Here is a 17,715-nt window from a genome sequence, read left to right as displayed (position 1 = left end):
GAAGTAGCTAGCTCAGAGTTTGAATTAGTTGATGGATTTCTTTGAGCAGCATTTCTTTTACTATCCTCTAGTGTAAGTATGAAAAGAAAGTCCTTGTTCCTGCCAGCGTTAATGCATGTGACTAGCTTTATGCACGGGTAGTCCTGTTACATTTGCCTCCATTCAGTTACTTGTACACATAGGCAGGGCCAAGGTCCAAAAGGAAGGGACTGTTTCAAAAGTAGTAACATTGAGGTTTTTAGGTTACTTTGGATGGCAGTTCTTATTCTCATATATTACCATGTTACCATTCTCGTATATTACCATGTTACCATTTCTTTTGCAAGGTTTTGGCCTACCTCCGTAATATGGCTGGCATCATACTGTACTATGTTAGTACAAACTATCAATACCTATGGGCTTCCAGCAGGTTTTGTAAACCCAGAGGGATCAATTGAAGCAAAAATGTGTTCACATGATAAGGTATTGGAAAAATTAGTGCAAAATACCAAATTAGGGTGCATCAGCTGCTCTGAAATGTCTGACCATGTAACGTGCTTTTACTGTCCGTGGTAAATATGAGATCACTCAAGGTAGTCTACTGTCCAGGGAGACATAAGCAATCTACCTTGCATTTACTGAAAAATAAAAGTGAAAGTGTAAGTAGTGACTAAAGACCAGGTAATATCCGGTAAGTTTACACCCCAGGTTACCCAATGGTATAATGTGCTTCTGTCTGTACCTTTGGTTGTAGCTGTTGCATTGTCCCCTTAAACCATTGTGAAATAACTTCTGACAGAGATGCTTAGTCTCCTCCTGCAGCATGGGAGATTTATGTAAAGACTCTGTGGGTCACAGTAAGCTGCAGGGCTCTTTCTTCCAAAGAGAAGGAGATTCAACTGTCTTAGACTGCACAACATTGAAACAGGATTCCAAACCTGGGGGTGATCCAGGTCTGATATTTTGGTACATGTGATGGCCACAGCATATCCAATGCAATGAGAGAGCTCTATATTTCTACTGCCAAGCAGTCTCTTCCTTCAACACAAGCAGAATGACCCAGAGATTAGGACTAGGAAAACTCTTGGTGAAATTTAGTTATTTGTTAGAGTTTTCCTGTGTGACTGCACCCAAATTCCTTAGGTTGACCTTCTGAACCCCATGTAAGACTACTGAACTTAACATCAGTAAAGCTGGACTTTCAGCCTTTATCTTTCTGGATCTCTCTCCCCTTTAAAAGGTAATAATACGCCCTGCCTTTACCTGCATCTACTGAATGTAAATACACAAAGTTTGTGAGGCTCTCAGTAATGGAAACATGTCATATACAAGGACATAATCCTAAGAAAGTTTCCCACAAACTTTTCTCATAACTGAAGAAGACTCAACTTCTGTAATCACTTACTGTCTCTTCTATGCCACTTTCTGTCTCTCGGGCTGACCTGAGCCAACCCTTTCTCAATCATTTCAGTCAGTGATTTCTTTGTCCTTCTTCCCCTCAGTGCTCATCTCTCTCCTATTTTAACTTCCCTCTTCCTTTTTCTTTATTCTGGCAGCTATCAGGTGGCAACTTGTGCTGTGTCAACAGTGCTGGCAAATGCAATTATTGTCATTGGAACAGAAAATCAGTTTCATTTGTAGTCATGTTGGTGACACTTTTTCTATATTTGTTAACAGAACTCGTAAAGGAGAGATAAAATATAGGACAGAGATTAGATAATGGTTTTTTTCATGGTTTGTTGAGCATGTGTTGGCTACTGCAAAGGGCTGCATATTTTAATAGGTGCAGAACTGGAATACTGGGACTCTAGCAGAGTGGTTCAGGTAGTTAGTATGGAGCTGCTCAGGATCAGATGTTTTTCCACAGTCCTGTTCTTCATTAATGGTCTGTGCAGGCAAAACTCCCTATCAGGAGGTAAAAGCAGCAAGCTATGAGCAAAGTATAACCAAACTGTTAAGGAAGAACTGTGCATAATCTCCTTTAATAACTCTTCACAGTAAACATGATTTTTATTAATATAAAGGACTATAGACTTGTGTATTCCATATGTTTCCTTTCTGTCTACAAACTCTAAAAAAATATAGAACTCCAGTGGCCATGGTATTTTACAATCCCACAATTTAAGGCTGACTTTAACATTATGCAATTTAAAATGTCCTCTCTGCAGAAGACAGAGGTTACTGCAGGGTCAATGCTAAAGGCATTACTGAGTGTAGTACCAAAATACTGTAGTGAGGAGTGTGTTCACTTCACTTTTAGCTTCTTACTCAGTGGAGCTTCCTAGACACATCAGCACTTGACCTGAAGTCTTTCCTCTCTGTGCAAACCCACTTTTAAGATCATCCATTTGTTCTGCCTACCTTTGAAACCCTCCACAGCATTGCCCTACACCATGGTGAAGCTTTCTGTCCATGTGCTGAGTCCTGCATGACTGTGCCTTGCCCTTTTTACCTGCTGTTGCCCAGTCACATCCTGTTGCTTCCCCCATCCATTCTGCTTTTTGCCCAGTTATCAGCTTCTTATATGCAGAGTGCAGCTTCTTCTCTCCCATGAGATTTTTCTATACATTGAATTTTTTTTCCTGATATTATGTGAAAAGTCCCTTCCGCCCCTGCGCTCGTGCTTCTTCCTTCGAAGATTAGAGAAAACAGAAAAAATACAATTTTAACATGATTATCAAAATAGTAAACCACCATCTCAACCACTCTTAGTGTATATTGTCTCTCTCTTTTCAGTACTCCCATGTCTTTCTGTTATAATGACCTGGAGAAAGGGATTGTGTGCTTTTCTTTTTGAAAAGTGCCCAGAGAGCGCCGCTGTGTGTGCTAGGAGGTCAGGAATAACTGAGAGAATATTTTAGCTCAGTAAGGCTAATGTTTTCTTGTAGGATTTGTCATTTGAGAATGGGAAACTGCCCTGTTACTTCATTCTTGTTTTTCCTCTCTGGCTACCACACTTGACACTAACTCTGATTTTCTACCTGAAAAGGGATAGAAGAAACCATCCTGTCTAAATCAGCTTGATATTATGGGGTTCATTGGTTAATATTTATATGCCTCATGTCTGTACTTTTCTCACCTGGCTCATGAAGGGAGTATCTCATCATGCTTATTGATCCAGGGGTGCTTTGTGGCCATAGATGAACTGAGTTTATGCTTTTAAAATCAGGTGTATGTTTAAATATGTGAGGAAGTTGGAAGTCCCTCTAAATGTAACAATCCATGGTTTCTCAAAAGAGTTTTTAATCGGAAAAGAGGCTTCAGAAATTGGCTGAACATACTTTTATTAGTACTTACCTTTATTAGTACTTTTGGAACTATATTTACCACTGTTGAAATCCTGCTCTGTGGATTTTTGACTGTATACTCCGGTGAACAGGGTTTGTCCACAGTGTATGGAAGCTTGCTGTTGATCTTAACTCAGATGCACATAAGAATATAGTTAAACAAACACAAAGGGCTCAAATGAAAAAGATTTTTAATGATAAAATTATTTAAGTGTTCTTTTGTGCAACTGAGGTTCTGTAGTGCTGTCTAATGAAATTACAGCACTGCCTAAAATCATTAAAAACTGCATGCAAACAAATATTTGTACACAAGGTGGTGATGTTAGCAACCAGCTTCTTTTTATTAACAACCCACAATAAATAACAACATATTGTTTTGGCTTTGAGGTATCTTAAGCTAACTTTGGGTACTTGTATAAGGACAGATCTGAAATATCAGCAAGAAAACTGTGAATTGGTCTCAAGGTTCAATGAAAAATAACTGCGGAGCTTAAAACGTCTTCATATCTTTCAGAGCTTCTCATTTTCTTATGACATAATTGCACCATGAGAATCATTTAAAACTTCAAATATAATGATGGTAAAAGCAACATGTATCAGAAAAGGTAGGTAACACAACATTTTATTAAAGTTATATTTCATATTTTAAGTATTTCTCATTCTACAACTAACTGGTTTAAAAATAGCAGCAGTTAAGACTGGCTGGGAAGAAAGGAAAGTCTTTCCTTTTAAACTGACATAGAACAAGGATAGAGCTAAAACCAAGGAAAGAGGTAATAAATAATGACAACAGATGTTTGTAAACCTTTTGCTCCTGTGTTCACTGTTTCCATGTGTTTTCTTGTCTTGATGTGCTGTCAGCCTCCTCTCACCTGGGACTAGTGATATCTTATCAAAGCCTAAGCAGTTCCTCTTCACAACAGGCAGATAATAGTGCCTTTCAATTTATCATACTAGAAGTCTAAAAGAACCATGGGAACGATTGGTCAGGTGACAGTTTGATGGACAGTTTGACAGCCCTTAAAGCATCATGGGAAATGGTTGTCACCTGATTTTTCAGAGCAACTGGGGAGATAACCTTCAGCATGACAGGAAAAACAAAAATCTGAATATTTTTGTAGGGTTTGCTAACAGTATATAATGCTCATAATGCTCACTTAAGTGGTAATGGGGATGAATTTAGATTACTTGAAATGGAGTTATCTGAGCTGGGATCTGTTTAGCCTGTAAATGTTTTTGACATCTTTAGCTGCTTTTCAACACTTTTACTAAGTGTGTAATTCTTCAAACAGAGGTAATGTAAGGACTGCAGATAGATTATTTGGTTTGTATTTTGTCAAACTCTCCACACAACATGTATATTGTCTGCTGAGTGAAATCGGAAGAACAAAACTCCTAAAAAATTTTGCTTCTTGCTTTGTATGTTATTGTTCTGACTACCCAAAAAAATCAGTCCTTACTCACTGTGAAATGAATCTCTCTTCCTGGCACTATTTTAGTGTAAACCAGACAGATGTTTGCATCTGAAATCACTCTCACAATGGCCACTGCTGTGGACTCCTGCTGAGATTAACAAACAGGTCAAATATTGACCTGACAAAGACAATATCCTACTCTTAGGTCAAGACTGAGGCCTTCGAAAAGAAAATATGTAAATGCTGGCATTGCTGCCACCCTGGTTTTACTGCTGTGGATAAATGCAGGATGCAGTTTTCTATGTAATGTAGTTCTGGTACTTCTCGCAAACACTGAAAATAAAAAAAATCCTGAAAAATAAGTTCACAAGTGTAGGTTTTGAAGGAGAAACTGGATGGCAAAAATGGCTAAGCAATTGTTTTCATCTCCAAAACCTGGATATCTGTTGCATCTGTGATACATTAAATGAATGTAGAGGTCTCACCATTGTCCGCCAAGAGCAACAGAGGAGGTTGATGTGATGGGTGAACTCCACTTGGGAAAAGCCTATAATGCAACTCATCTGATCAGTACGATCAGGAGAAGATGCTTTGGAAACCATTCCTATACTTATTTTAAAATTACAGGGCTAAAACTTTGAGCAAGTTATGGAAGTTTCTCACCTTTTTTAAAATCATATTTTATTGCACGTTACAGACTGTTTCTGTCTGATTCTCCCCCTGTCAATTTAACCAGGATGCTATTACATTCCTTCACTCTTCTCTTTGTATTAATGATGTCCACACCGCCTTCAACCATGTTTGCAGTCTTCCACTTACCTTCTGTCAATAAGTCTTTGGTTTCAAGGTCCTGAACAACTGAGCTCTTCTTGCAGCTCTTTTCTCCTTTTGTTTTCTGTTCACTCACCTCCATTTTCTCTGTTGTATGAAAAATGACAAATACAACTCCTTCCGACTGCAGAGCCCTGTTCTATGCAACTTTCAGCTAGTATCCTGCCATCTTTCCACTTCAGAGTCCCTCTTTTAAAACATGCTTGAACACTTTTTCTAATGAATTTTGTAAACCGCATATTTCTTCCACAAGAAGTCATAACAGCAATACTGTTATTCACCCTGTCTTCCCTGCTGAGCTGAGGGAGAGACTATAGACATATATTTATGATCAGTGACTGATACAGAATAACAAATAAATTAAGTAAATAAGAGGTTTTTTCAGCATTAAATACATAATCTCTCCTTCTTTTCTTTCCAGAGGCAATTTTTAATATATTGTCCAAGGTTTTAACAAGCTGCAGACACTTTTGGAATTTAGCCATTAGAAATTTCAAAATTTCATTCAGAGCATATTTAGTATTTATAATGCTATGTAGAATTTATTCTTAGTTAAATTATAAATAAAAACAATGTTGTCCAGATGATTTAACATATTTTCTATTATAACTATAAACTACAACAAGGATTTTTCAGTAAAATGTATATATTTCATAATCTGAAGCCAGCTTATTGTTGGGACTGCAGTTCAAAGTAATAGTTTAGGATGTGACTGTGTGCAAGCATGCATAATATGTCTACGCACACATCCCACTCTACGCTGACTGAATATCAGCATAGCAAGGTGCAAGATAATTGCATGCTGGTTGTGCCTGTGGATGTCCACAGTACTCAACGATATACTGGCTTTGGGCAGGCCATGGCAGATGGTGTGTTTGGATGTGGGTTTTTCCAGATGAAGGTAGAGAAATCTCTCTTTAGGCTTTCACAGCTTGCCATGTAAATACTATTGTTCCGGTCAGCTCTGATTTATATCCAAGGCTATGGTAAGATAAAAAAGGGCCCGTACCCTTCTGTCACAAACTCCTTTTTGTTGAAGTTTCTTTTGTCAAATAGCTCATACTCTGACTCATCTTTTTTCAATACTGTGTTTAGTTTCAGAACTCAGTACTGTTTTACTCAAAATATACTTTAATTGCAAAGTTAGTATTTCCTGAGTAAAAATTGCAGACTTATTATTTACTTTAGATTTAGTATTTTAAAGATTTAATTTCATTTTTGCATATTGGTACTGAAAGAATCATCTAAGTATGGCTTTTCTACATTGCTTTTTTTAAATAATAGTAAAATCTTCTACTGTAAATGAGTTTAACAAAATATCTCCGAGTGTATCCACAGCTTCTACAGAATGCAAGTTGCAACTGAAGGTTTTTCCCTCTGCATTTTTGCAAACAAACAATGTGGTTGTCAGAGAACCTAATCAGTATTTGAGCTGACAAACAACCAAACAAAAAAGGTATTTAGCAGGGCCTCTGATTTCCCTAATGACAGAATATACCCATCAAGGAAACTCAGTAGCAGCTGCTCCATTGTGTTAAAGATTTGAAGATGTCTTCGTGTTGAAAAAGTTTGGAGGGTTTTCTTTACTTTCACCAGAGAATATTTAAAGAGGCATTTTTATTTCTTTTTGATGTGGGAAAAGAGAAATCAGCTGATTAGCCAACATAATACTGCTTTCTGTGACTACGTATTGAGTTCTTCAGTTTCAAAACTACATCTTGTTTGTCGGTTGTGATCAGACAACTGCTGATAAGAAATACAACTTGCTCACTGGGTTCTCACATTACATCCATCTGGAAAAACTCCAATATGCACCTTGCGGAAAAGAGGAGAACCCTCACCTGTTTATGAGTGACAGTTTATTTCTTGTACTTTTAACTCACATCCCCTTTGAATATGAATTATTTTATTGTGTCTGCTTTTATAATTTAAGTCCATAACATCCATGTGATGAGGCTTCCAGATAGTTCTAATGAAATACATATAATATTTGCATGGTTGGGTGAACATTTAGATCCATTTTCCCCTTGAGCTGGAAAATTGATCTTGGCTTAAACAAGATAGATATTGACAAGAACACTGATATTGAGCTCAGCTGAAATCAATGTTTTCTCATAACTGATTACAGAATTCTGTGACTAGCATCTAAAGGAATTCAGTAATAAAAATTTGAAGACTTGAATAATCTGGGTAAAGAGAAAGAGTAGAGAGAAGTGGTGAATTGTAAAATCAGAGTGAATGACTTGAACAAGAGAGGGAATGCAGGATAAACCAAGAGTAGTCAATAAAACTGAGACAGGGGAAACAAGAAGTGGTCAAGGAGAATGAAACAGCAAATTAGAATGGCTTCAGTGAAGAACAGCTGTTTTGGAAGTAATAAGAATAAAAATTCCCAGCCAAAATCTGGAAGTTTGCCTGGGACAGAAAAGCATGCTTGTCTGTCATAGCCTTCATCCTGAAATTTAACTGCGTTCTAGTTACATTGACTTCATGACTTCCATGTATTATGGAGATATGGACAGAGACTCCAGAGGTCCATTTATGTCTCTCTCAAATTGGTAGCAGTATCTCATATCCAAAAGAAACAGAGTCTTCAGAGAAGTCTGGGAGAATGATGCCTGCAGTGGCAGCAGGAGTTTACCCAGAAAAATGAAAGACTGAAAGGGATTTCTATGTTACATCATTGTGTCACAAATAACAATTTTTGCATTGTGAAATTTGTAATACATTGGCAGAATTAGATATGCTTATATTCAATGGGTCATGGTGGCTTGCTATATTCTGAACTTGCTCTGGAATCAGAAGATGGATTCTTAGTTATAATCTGTGCAGCCAGGATGTCTGCAGCATCGGTCGCACTTATGAATATTTGGAGGAGAAACAGGAGAGCTGTTCACCAAATGAAGCACTCGACCACTTAGTCATAAGTGCTGATGATTCCTTATAACACTTTTACCAGTCAAGAAGAGTGTAAGTAGGATTCATGCATCTTGGATGTGTATTATTTAGAATATTTGGCACTTTGTAAGTGTACTGAGCTTTAGAAAGAAGAATAGAAGCAGCATTTGTTTGCTGGCATAGGATGCATCCTCACAAAAGGAGCTTTGTGAGTGTATGTATCTACCTGTTCTTTTTTGAAATACTTTACTGCTGCTTTTCAGTGTTTGGTGTTTCACTGGTGACCTGTAGGCACTTAGCTCTACGATGAAGCATTGTCTACCACAGACAGCTCAAAGGACTTGAATTCATGGTTTCAGTAAGAGTTGAGCTATGAAACAATAAGGCATAGGCATGTCAAAGCGGATGACTTCCTCGATGTTTCCTATTGTTGCTGTCGATGCTCCTGCTTCTCTCTCTTCATCTGGCATACATTATGAGAAAGTAATGTGTATATATATATATTTTATATAAATAGATATACAAGTCCCATAAATACTTATATAAATATATTTATATAATAGTTATACAAAAAATCTTTAGGGTTTATTGTAGGAGTTCTCAGGATTGGATTGCGTTCACAGGTCTGCTTCAGTGATAGAAAATTCGGAGTGGTCTTAATGAGGCGATCATTTCCCTAAAACAGTGGCTACATTGTCAAGTCTTGTTTGTTCACATCTAATCAGGAAGTTAGGGTTAAAATTTAAATGCATCTACAGGTTCGCCCATATCTTCTTCTTCAAATCTGAGGAAAATGATTGAAGTAATGCATTTGGGGGGTTTTACAGCTTTTGCCTTATCAAGGTCCCCATCAGTAAGAAAGTGTTAGTGAGTTCATTTATGAACTCATTATTGTACCCTGAAGTGGACACGAAGTCTATATTAACTTATTGCTAGAATGCTGAATTTAAATTAATTTGTCTTAATTGAGACACCTTTTTTGGATTTGATATTTGAAGAGAGGATTAATTCATAGCCATCTCTTATCTTATCTGGCCTTGGTTAATGATAGGCCCAGCAGTTTGGGGAAATGAAATGAACAGGCACAGGGGTCACTGTCATTATCTGGATCATTTCATGTGATGCAAATTCAGTCAGGTAGATCACTGCAGCTAATACTGCATATAATTCATTTAGTGAAGGCTCTCACATTGATCAGTTTTAATTTTAGTTCAAAAGGCTCATATTGCTGTCTTCAAGGCGGTGTGTTAGGTACTAGTCATGTGCAAAGAGTAGACAGTAGGTGTGGTAGCTACTTCCTTTTGTCTCTTCTTGATTCTTTAGACAGTTCTTGCAGATTTGGGGTTTGGTGGGGAAACAGGCATATTGATCACAGATGTTCTGCAGGGAAGAAAGGTTACGCAGTTAGCCAAATATTATTATGAGCTGCAATTGTGCAACCTCTTTGCAGCTATAACTAGAATTGATATATAAGAAGGTGATTTAATTCTTGAAGTGGTAGTGAAAATGCTAGAAGCACAGCAATATAGGGATGACAATAAAGTGATGTTCAAAATATTGAATTCAGAAACTGACAGGTACTATACAAATTTCGACCGTGAATCTGCAAACACTTCAGTGACCCAGTTACACTTTATTGTTTATTTTCCATTTATTTTCATATTTAGGAACATTTCTCACTTGCTTAGCCTCTAATACTTAGTATCAGAATTTCTTGCCAAAAAAAAACAAACATAAGATTTTAATTTTTTGCTTCATTATACCTGTCTTTCTCCACCTTGGTGATGAAAAGGAATCCCAGAGCCAGTGCAAAGCACTGCCAGAGCACAATAAATATCCTTCAGCAGAGATGAAAATTAGGCTCTGACATGTTTCTGACACAAGCAGAAACTTTCAAACAATGTTGCTGTTACTATTTTGCTTATGAAGAGAAGCTTTTACTACAGGACTAAATAACTTATCAGAAATTTAGTTAAAACTTTAGTGCTTTACAAGGTAGAAATCTTCCCTACTTAGCAGAGATGGGAGCTAAAAAATGAAGTGACTTAATCAGTGCCCTGTAGTGAGCCTTCACCAGTTCTTGGACTTGCATGCAGGAATCCTGCTTTCCAGTCTCATCTGCTTAATATCTTCCTTCTCATACTGACTGTAGCTATCGCAGTTCCATCGGCATTATCCCTGGCTTGCACCTATTTTCCAAGGATCACCTCTAGTTGTGGATGCTTCATTAGTATGTTCACATTTTATTAGCTTTCGCTGCAAATGGCCCAGAAGTATTTTAATGTTCTCTTTCCCTGACTAAGTAGTTTAAGGCTACACCAAATTTATTAACGTTATTATTATTTTGCTAATGCACTATATTGCATATTTGATAGTAAGCAGTTTCACATCTGTGGCTGAATGATAGAAGCTAAAGCTGATATGGATTTTCTATTTTCCATCACTCCGTATCATTTGTAAACTCTTTAGTTCTGTAAAAGATCTGCTTTAAATAAATAAATGTATCCTGACTAATCCTCTTTGAATAAGTGGAGAGCATTTAATCCCATGATTCTGTAAATCCAGGGTGGCTGTCAAATTGTGTGTTCATTTTTCTGTATTATCTAAATCGGTTTGTATCAGATCTTTCATTGACAACAACAGTTTGTTATTTGGATTAAACACCTCTCATGCTCTATAACCTTTCATTTAAGAGTCATTTGCATCCCTTTTTTTGGCTGCTACTTCAATCATCTATATTTTAACAGTTCTTTAGGAATATTTGCTGCTAAATATTCACACTGCCTTTAAAATTACTTTTTTTTTTTCAATTTGCTAACACTTCTTCAAGATCTGAAATTCAAACTATTTTTGTTTGTGTCACCAAAAGGCTGAATTCATTTATCAGTTTTCAATTTAAGAAAATAAAAATAGATGAATCATGAACTTCATTTCAAAATTTTTAAAAGTGGTTCATTAATTGAACAGCAGCTGGGGGGAAAAACTAATCAGCTCGTTTCAACTGGAATAGCTCATTATCATTTTGTCTGATGAAATCTTTGGAGGCTGGTTTCATGGGAGATGGATCCTTCATACAGTTGCCCCTCAACTGCCTGGAAAAAGGTCAATTGCCCCCCACACGGTAATTAAAACTCATATTAAGATATGCACTTCCATTTTTTAATTGCAAGGGGTAGAAGCCCTCTTGTTGCCTTTTGACATGAAGAAAATGTTTGGGTTCTTTCAGTTCTTCAGAATAGTTTTTAATGGCTCAGACTGAGGAATACCAATTTCTAAAAACAGAGTAAATATGAGACGTCTCGTACAAGTAGCTGAAACACTTCTTTCCGCTGGTAAATCTCTTAATTTTGGCCACGGGCATGTAAAGGACTGAATCTCAATTTTAGCTTGCAATATCTAGAGTAGGGCAAGACTTTAGTTTGGGAATCAAGCAGGTTTTGGAGATGGTGCATATAATTCAGGGCCGTATGTTACCTCTTGAACTTTGCAGTCTTAATACCATTTGGTGTAGGACAAACTTTGTTTTTAAATATGTTTCCCAATAAAATAATACAGACTCATAAATGAAAGCAAAAGATGGAGAGTTAAGATTCCTGGATTCTGTTCCCTGGTGGTGTTTGACCTGGGATAAACTTCTTTTGCCTCATTTTGAGACAGTTAAAATTAAATTTTCCTATAACCAGTGTTATGTTAAAGTTAGGTCCATTATTTTTTGAAAACTGCTTTGAAATAGTTACATGCTATGTATGAGAGATGTGTATAACCATAGTAGCCATAATTTTAGTATTAGATTTGTAATGATTTTGCCAGTGATCAACATTACAGTAGAGTAACAAAACTCTATAACTTTTAGAAAGTAATCTCTAACTGTTCTTTAATGTTAAATTGTCCAAACATACTTTTTTATATTTCTACTGAATGAAGAAAAATCTTATTATTCAACTGTAGCTTTTGATATTGATAATAGCATAATTATAAACATATTTCATTATCTTGGAGACTAAACAAGTTTATAAAGTAAGATATAAGCAACTGATGGATTGTATGGGTTCTCAAGTCTGTCATGTATCTGGGCAGTTTTTCTCTTTCAAACTGTGCACACCAGCATAACATAATTTAGGTCATGGATAACTAATAAAAATCTAAAAAACCCCAACACACTACTTGGCCGAGTAGTCATTTTTATGAATTAAATTTATTGTACATCTGCTGTGAAGTAATTGATGAAAGATCTTCTGCAAATTTTGTAATTAAAAATTGCAAGCACTGAAAGTACTGGAAAGTACTGAAAAATAAATGTTTTGTTTCAGCTACCACACCAGCACACACTTTCAGTAAGGAAAGTAAGGCTGACTATAAAACTAAATTCTAGTTAAGATTATTTAACTCTAGTTAGGATATAAAAATATTTTTCTAAACTTTTTTCACAATAAATATTGGATTTTTTTAAAAAAGAATTTATTTAGATTAAAAGCATTTTTTGCGGGAAAAATTTCCCCAGGAAAATTTATACAAAAGCAATTCCTTTCTAATTTTAGTTTTACACTGTGGGGGGAAATACCTGTTTTAATAATCATACTGTGTATATGTCTTTTGTTTATAAAAGTTGGTGGTACTGTCAGCACAAGGTGAAAAACTTGAAAAGTTGTTTCTGCTTCTCAAAATTATAATTTCACATAATAACAACACCATTTTTTCACAAAAACATTTCTTTTTATTTGCCTTTTAAATTCTGAATGAATAGAGTTCAGTGGATTATATTTTCTAGTTTCTCTCTGCCACCATGAGGGCAAAAATTTACTTTTCCAGGACAAGTTGCTACCTTAATCTTACCTAAGAGCTGAAAAGTTGACAGTATTTGTTGTGCGTCATAAATACATGCTAAAACTCTGAGATGCATCAGTGAAGGTTACAGGCCTGGTTTCCAGCTGGTTTCTCAGTACTTGAGAGGAAAATCAAGGCTCTTCAATCTTCTCTTGGAAACATCACACAGGAAGAATGAGACTGTTTGTCCTGTGCAAATAATAAATGTTAACTCAGCCGCAAACCCAAGCAGTACATACTATTTACATTTAAGATACCATCTTCTGTGTAGTAAATAGGGGCTGAGGAATAATTATGGAGCACAGCATTTGCAAACTATTTAAGTCTATCCCTTTATGTACACACATGATACGTTTGCCTGATATGTTTTTGCCTCATATAAGGTTTTTAGCCTCTTCTGCTGCTTAGCCAGACTTACTGGATTTTACAGGCATTTTCACGGACATTTTAGTAATGAATGATCGGCTATGATTTTGTAAATATGTAATCTTATCCTACAAACAAGTAACTTTGAGCTTTATGTATTCACTATAGGAAGAAAACTGCTATTTAACTGTGGGAAGATGAACTAGAACTCAGGGATATTGCACAATAAATCATTAAATTTGTAGTACATGGCTCTCAAAATAAATTGTCAGGCATACTATGAGTTTAAGTAATTTGTTGCCATTGATATACAGTCTCATTGTTGCACTGCTTTGCAGCGAAGTACCTTTTCCACCTTCTTCCATAAACTCTGTAATTTGATTCTGCCCTTGTATCAGCAGCTCCAGAGGTATGTCTGTTTTACTGTAATTGTGCTCTTCGAAAGACAGCTTTGTGCTTTGAGCTTTTTCTAATAATTGTATTTTATACTAATGTTGGTGATATGAAAAACGAGCTTGAAAAGAATAGAATATAAGTAAACAAGGGTTTTTCACTGAGTTTCTTGGCATAACATGTCAGGGAGTTTAGTATGAACTTAGTTATCCCCTTATAATTACCTTAATCATGGATAATTCCTTGCTGGGAGAGCCATATTAGAATCAGTTTCATACTTTGATACAAGTGCGTTTTATAGGCATGACTACCAAATAGTGAAGGGATCACATTTCAAAACCTTCAAGAAAGAATTGTATCCCATGCCAGTGTTTGTGCAAACAAAAACCATTGGAATAGATCTCTTTTTTGCACACAGGAATGTGGCTAACCTAGTTAATTTTTTTATTGCAGATTCAGTGAAAATTAGAAGCTGTATTCAAATACTGTGCTTTTCCCTATGTATTGCATTACTTAAATATAACTTTTTGCAGAATTTCAGAACGTATTTAGTACAGGAATTACATATTTTGTACTATTGCCTTGAAAGCCCATAGTGACAAATTGGTAATGGTCGCATGAAAGAATAAAGTGGCTTAAAATGTTCTGCTTATTCACTAAATATGTATGAATTCTGTAAAGATTTCTGTAAAGACTATAAAATTCACTGAAGACTATTTTTGTTACCCATGGTTTAATACACCTCTTTTCTTTTAAATGCATGCCAAATTTTCAGCATAAGCTATCTGTCATGGCTGTTTCTAAAAAGTGCAACCTCTTGTACTTCAAATGCCATCATGAAATCACTTCACCAATGGGCATCTCTTTATTTCAAATAACAGAGGTGTTCATTTAAATGTTACTGAGGTGACAGACACCTGAAGAGAAGCATCTGATGAAATTATGCAAGTGTGCACAAAATCTGTGTTCTCATGGAATTTCAGAGCACTGTAGAAACAGAACTTTTGTATTTATAAATTTCTGTAATATTCTAGTTTTGCTTTCACATGGTTGTGTTTTTCAATAAGCCGGTTTCAGCATTGCGTTTGTCAGGAGTATCAGAGGAATCGGTGTGGTATATGCTCGCAGTTTCAGCTTCGTGTTATTGGCTCCCGTTACCAGGTACTGTCCCTAAATGCGGCTCTGCAGCAGCCTGGCAGACTCCTCCTAGTGCCACCGCAATCACACCATGCGTGTGAAACAATATGGATGTATGGAGTAAAAATGACAATGACAGATGTGGAGTAGTGACTAAGACAGTGCAGTGTGATGGCTTGGTTAGGTGCTCCATTGGACAAAATTACCTGGAAGAAAATGGCAGTTTTGTCCCAGGGAAGACGTTCAGAAAAGACCTCTGGGCTTAAGCTGTATCCGTATTTTTCATTCGTTTGCTTTGGTGGGGATTTGTGTGAATGATAACTTCTTCCCCTTCTTCTGCGATAATAGCTCTGTGCAGTCCCTGGTTGCTGCCTGGCTGGGGGCAGTGTGGAACACGCTGCGGGGGCCTCCCCGAGGTCTTGGTTGAATTCCCCAGGGAAACAATGTGATATATAGGATTTCATGGCTGCAAAAGACAGAATACCCAACTACTATGCACTCCTGGTCTAAGCCGTTAACTATGAATTTTAAGGATGCTTACATGTTCAAATGCTCTCCATAGTTAAGTGTTTCTTTTGTTTTTATCTACAGCCTTTGGTGGCCAAATCCATACCATAAAACCATTGGATAGGAAAATGCATATTTTGAACTGAATTGGCACCTTTGTGAAAATGTTCTATTGATGATAGCCAGGCAAGGTAGGCTCCGTAGATCAGCTCCTGGTAGCTTCACCAAGCATCGAGTTGGATTAATGTCTCTCATTCTTGTCAGTTTGTTTCCCACATTAAATCAGAAACCATGCTTTTTTTGTTAAGATTTTTTAGATTCAATCCTTAGATTTTGTACAGATGAAATTTTGCCAAAGCAGAGGAAGAATGGAAATTTCTATGTTTTACATAAAAATTCAGTGGGCATAATTTTGATGACAAATGAATGCCCTACATTCTCTTGCCCTACAAGAATCTGAAAGTTAAAGACATTGTAAGTAAAAGAAAAAAAATATAATTTATAATTGTTATTCAATCTGGGGGGAAAAACAGCAAGATTTAGAGTTAAAGAAGAAATTAAATTTTAACCAGGTACGGTAGTAATGAAAAATGGATATTTTATGGAGAAAAAGCCCTCATGCTGCTAGGTTTAGTTGGGAATTAAATTTTGCTAGATATTTATGTGGGTTTTTTTCTTGGGATATACTTTTTTCATTGTGTTATTTTAAGTGACATTAAAAGAATCTAGGCTTCTGTATTGAAATAAAATTCATAATTAATAATCTAAATAAATATTTTGTTTTAAATTCTAAGAATTACAGGTTGATCAACCCCTTTAATGAATTAGAGTCCTTTGAGGATGGAGCTTGTCATTACCACACATCATCAGCTGATGCATTTTAATAATACATAGAGTTGGAAGAGAGAGGAAGTGTAAGCTACTGAAGCTTGCAAAACCAATCCCCTAAAGCTTTCATGTTTTATTTGAGCATATGTTTTGGAAGTGGTGGTGTTGACACTGGTGGCACTAATCTCCTCTTTATCTTGTTTTGATTAAAAGGATATTTGAATATTATTTTTGGCAAACTTTTATCTAGCCTCAAAGGGGTTCCCTTGTAGCAGCTACAAAGAAATGGCTATAATAAATACATTGTATGATACACTTGCATCATACAGTATAGCCACTGCTGGTGTGCTCCAAGAACACAAAATACTCCCAAAAAAATCAAATGAGCTTGTGTTCAATGCCAAGCATATGAAAATATAAAATTATGGTCTATCATTTTTTTGTTTTGCCAGCCAAGGAGTGTGAGTTACTTCAGCTGTGTAAAAGAAACTGTATTAGATTATTCAATAATTCAGTTAGTAATGTATATGGTTAGGAGACAAAAGGTTACGGCATTTTTATGACAGACTGCTATTTTTTATAAAAGCACACCTTGCCTTTTCTTTACATCATTTTTACCTCCTGTCAGATGGCTGGGTTAACATTCTATGAAACCTCACTTTTTTATACCTTAAGTGGTATTAACAGTATAAAACTTAATTTTCATACACAACAAAAATATTCTTTATCATTTTGTTTTATAGAATGTGCAGATATATATAACTGTCCCACAGATAGCGTGAACTGTGTAGATCTGTGCATTCTTAGTTACCGCAGGACAACTTATAGGAAAATGGTTCATCCATTTGATAAAATATCAGGGAAGATACCTGATTTTTTCACTCTAAAGCAAAGGGCAAAGAGTGCACAGTAGACCACCCTCTCTATGTATTTGCATATGACAAAGCCTCTGATTTCTTAGGTGCTGGATCAAGCCTTGGGTCTCCATTTCAGCATTCAGCAATGTTAACATATCACTTCTCTTCTCCATCCCTGTGGAATGTGTTTATAAATAATATTGACTGGTTTTAGAACTTGATTTCCTCAGACCCCATGCTGCTTATTTTGGTTCTTAAATATGGATTAAACTGTCTAATTTTAGGTTTTAAATTGCATATACACTTTCAATTGATAGCAATGGGATTTATAATTCCTCAGTAAAATCAGATCACTTTTTTATGCAGTTAATTTCAGACAAGCCATTTTAATTA

Source organism: Calonectris borealis, chromosome 9 (genome assembly GCF_964195595.1).
Source record: "Calonectris borealis chromosome 9, bCalBor7.hap1.2, whole genome shotgun sequence".
NCBI classification, from domain to species: domain Eukaryota; kingdom Metazoa; phylum Chordata; class Aves; order Procellariiformes; family Procellariidae; genus Calonectris; species Calonectris borealis.
This window is presented reverse-complemented; position numbering follows the sequence as displayed.